We start from the raw sequence: 3,737 nt of genomic DNA, 5'->3' as shown, positions 1-3,737 counted from the left end.
CATTATCCAAATTTTGGGCTCACTTTAGGAAAAGTCATCAAATTTCAATTTGAAAAAAGGTCGTTTAGGGTTTCTTCTCTGCTGCTAAACAAGGGTTTAGCAACACAAGACTAAGACAACACAAGGGTTAAGGTTTCGAACATGAGGTTCTGGCATGCTGTTTGCAAGCATTTGTAAATATGACAAGAAAGATCCTTAATTTTGGTATTGGGTATGTATAGAAAATGTAAGCATTTTAGAAATGTGTTAATTGACTGCATATTCTGTGAAAATAGCATGAATTGTGTTAATGGTATGGTCCACAGATGGATAGTGGATGTTGTGCTAATTTTCTTTAGAGTTTAGATTTTGTGACTACAGATTGGACAAAAGGAGCTAGTTAGTCATGTAAACAAGTCGTGTAGTCCCTTTTTTAAATTTTTTTTATTTATTGTGTATGTATTTATTGTTGTTGTTATTAGATGTGATTTGTGAGGTATCTGTACATAACTATAATTACACGTTAAAGTGTAGAAATTGATACTACTACTTACTAGATGAATTACTAGATAGCTAATAAGTAGGCCATGGTGAAACCATACACCCCAGCTCGCTCACTTCGCTCTGCATCGGCCAATCGACTCGCTACTCCCTCACTAGAGTGGGACCTAGATACTAGTGATGGCGAGATGAAGCTTCATGAAGCATTGAAGCTTTCCATCCAATTGGTTTGCACATGTGCCAAAGCTTCATGGTGCTTCATTCGCTCTACTGCGCCATCAAGTGGACAATAAATGTCAAACCGGCAGAGTGATTATAATGGCATGGCTTAGGTGTGTGAAGCGCTGAACCACTTCAGCCAATTGTTTCGAAAATGGGTTCATTACTCGAAGCTTCTGGCGAAGTGCAAGGCTGCAGTGGATTTAAAGTATCTTTGCCCTGAAAATTCTTTGACGCATACATATAAAACTGATTATAATGTTCTATTTAAAAATAAAGATTGATGATTGTGTTATTACGTGTTATTAAGAAGAGAATTCCTGGAAGAAAATGTGGGCTGTTTACGCCTTCAATGACAGTGCAGTTTAAGATTGGACAGAGAGAAGGGGAATGACATGCAGCAAATAGCAGCAGGTCTGTTTCTAACCCCGGGCCGCTGCGGCAAGCATTTGAATGTGGGTCGCCTGCTCTACGAGCTGCACCTCCGTGGATGTGTAATGTACACGTTGGATGTACATTATTCTTTCAACAGATTTAGATTTGATATCTTTACTTGCTCACAAGAAAGATGATGCTGGCGTGCATAACAATGGTTCGCTAGTTGGCTGGCTCCATAATGATCCAATACAAACACAATACCAACAACTCAACAGTAACAACGCATACTACAACAACAACCCACAAATATGCAGTTGTAAAGTGTTGAGGCGGTAAAATTCAAAACTGTCTCAACGAGGCAGTGCCAGTGAATAATATTTATTGATATTGAATTATCTATAATATGGTGTCTGTCAATGGCAGGGTCAGAAGGAAAAGTGGAAACTAATTGGGGAGAGGGTTGTGATATGAATGTGCTTGTGTTACTTGGTTTGTGACTTTACTTATGTTACTAGGGACAACGTTTTTATTCATTTTCATTCATTTTTATTTAAAAATAACAACATTTCCACAGTGCTGGGCTTCAGGCGGTTTCTCTTCTTTGAGATGATTTCTCCTGCTTTAGAAAACACCCTTTCACAGAGCACAGATGAAGCTGGGTACAGAGAAACGCAACAGCAAGTTTGTACAAGTTGGTATATACATTTCTCTGTACTTCCCAATACTGCAGGGGGTTCTCCACATCAGTCTTCTGTTCTGATGACAAACAAATGCAGTATACAATTACAGATATATTTAATTAGTCACATATAAAATATAAATTAATGTTGTCTATTACAAATGTACCATGTCATTTTATGTTTGTATGCTGTCTTATCATTGCACCCTAAAATGGCTTACCTGAGCTTGGTCCAGCTTGATTGGTGTCCTTGTTTTCATGCAGGGCTCTATAATGCCTCAGCATCGATGAGGTGTTATTGCAGTATCCAAGTACTTTTGAACACAACAGACACTTCACCTTTTGAAATGAGAAGAACCACATTAGAACATGGGATGCGCTGTGTCACATTTATTTACAGTATATCACGCTAGTTAGTATTACTATGTGCATACCTTATTAGGTGAGATCAGCTCAAAATGTTCCTAGACAGGGGAAACTCTCCTCTTTCTTGCTGGTTCCATCGCAAAAAGAAGAATCTCGAATAAATCACAAACAAACGCACAATACAGTCGGAAGTCCACAAATTATGAGGGGGCTCAATTGCGGTTCGCTCCCCCTTATATTTCGAATCGCATGCCAAACCTGCACACCTGTTCCTGAATCAAGCCTCGATACGCGCTTCACAAAAATCTTCCGCGATTACTCGACACACGCTTCGAAGCCTCGGCACGAAAGGACACATCACTACTAGATACGCCACAAATAAACTCACCCGTTTTGCTCCCCATTGACATCAGGTCAGCAAACAGTCTTTACATCTTCCGTTGCTGACTGAAAACCTACCTGTTTCGACCGCACCAGTATTATTTCTGTACTGTATGTAGGACTTGAATTGGTTGGCTTATTTGAAGCTAATGTACTGCACTTATAATTATTTCACCTATTTGAAGATAATGTACCTGCAACATTCTTGCTGTTTGGAATTGTATCCTCATGATTGTTTGCACTTATTGTAAGTCACTTTGAACAAAAGCATCAGCTAAATTAAATGTAATGTAATGTATAAAGTAGGGCTGTCGAAATAGCGCGTTAATTTCGATGAATTAATCACAGAAAAAATAACGCAACAAAAATATTAACGCAGATTAATCGCGCTCTTAGGTGCCCCTGACTTTGCTCCGACAGCACGGAGCTCCGACAGCAAATATTGATATATGCGATTAATCGCGATGAATTAATCACAAAGCTTGTAATTAATTAGATTAATTTTTTTAATCGCTTGACAGCCCTAGTATAAAGACATTGTTGTCAGGAATGTATTTTCACATATACCACCACTTATGATGATGATGATAATACGGTTATTAGGGAGGATTATAACACCTCAAGTGAGCAGAATGTCAAGTAATATGTGAGCATCAACTACAGTACATAGTACATTGAACAGTGAATGGAGGAGAAAACAGATATCAGAGGAACTCTGGTTAAAATAGGAGGGGAAGGATTCCATGCATAGCTGTGGGCCTAGTTGGACCGAGCTGAACCTCTGTTACAGAGCTGGACCTTACATGGAATCTGGAGGGTATAGTACAGAACATAAAACCTAAAAATACATAAAGAGGTATAATTTAAAACAACAATCCTTATATTTAAAAAAAAAATTATATTCATATTGACACTACATCTCCGGGTTTAAAATTACTGCCGAAAGGTTCCGTTATGATTATTTATGCCATAACTTAAATAACTTGCCAACAAGCATAATACAACAGTAATGTCATTTGGAATATAAATGTTCTTTGAGTAGAGAGATTTATGTCAATGTGAGTTTTCCTAGTCAATGCAGATAGAAAGCGAAGTAGAGCAATTTATTCATCCGTAAAAACATGGAAATTACAGTTCCTCCCATCCTAATCTTCCAACAATGATTACCAAAACACAGGAATAATGAGACCAGCATTCGTGTCCACCCTAATGTTTTCCCTATCCTTAACAAAGT

Source organism: Cottoperca gobio, chromosome 4, assembly GCF_900634415.1.
Source record: "Cottoperca gobio chromosome 4, fCotGob3.1, whole genome shotgun sequence".
Lineage (NCBI taxonomy): Eukaryota > Metazoa > Chordata > Actinopteri > Perciformes > Bovichtidae > Cottoperca > Cottoperca gobio.
Note: the sequence above shows the minus strand (reverse complement) of the source record.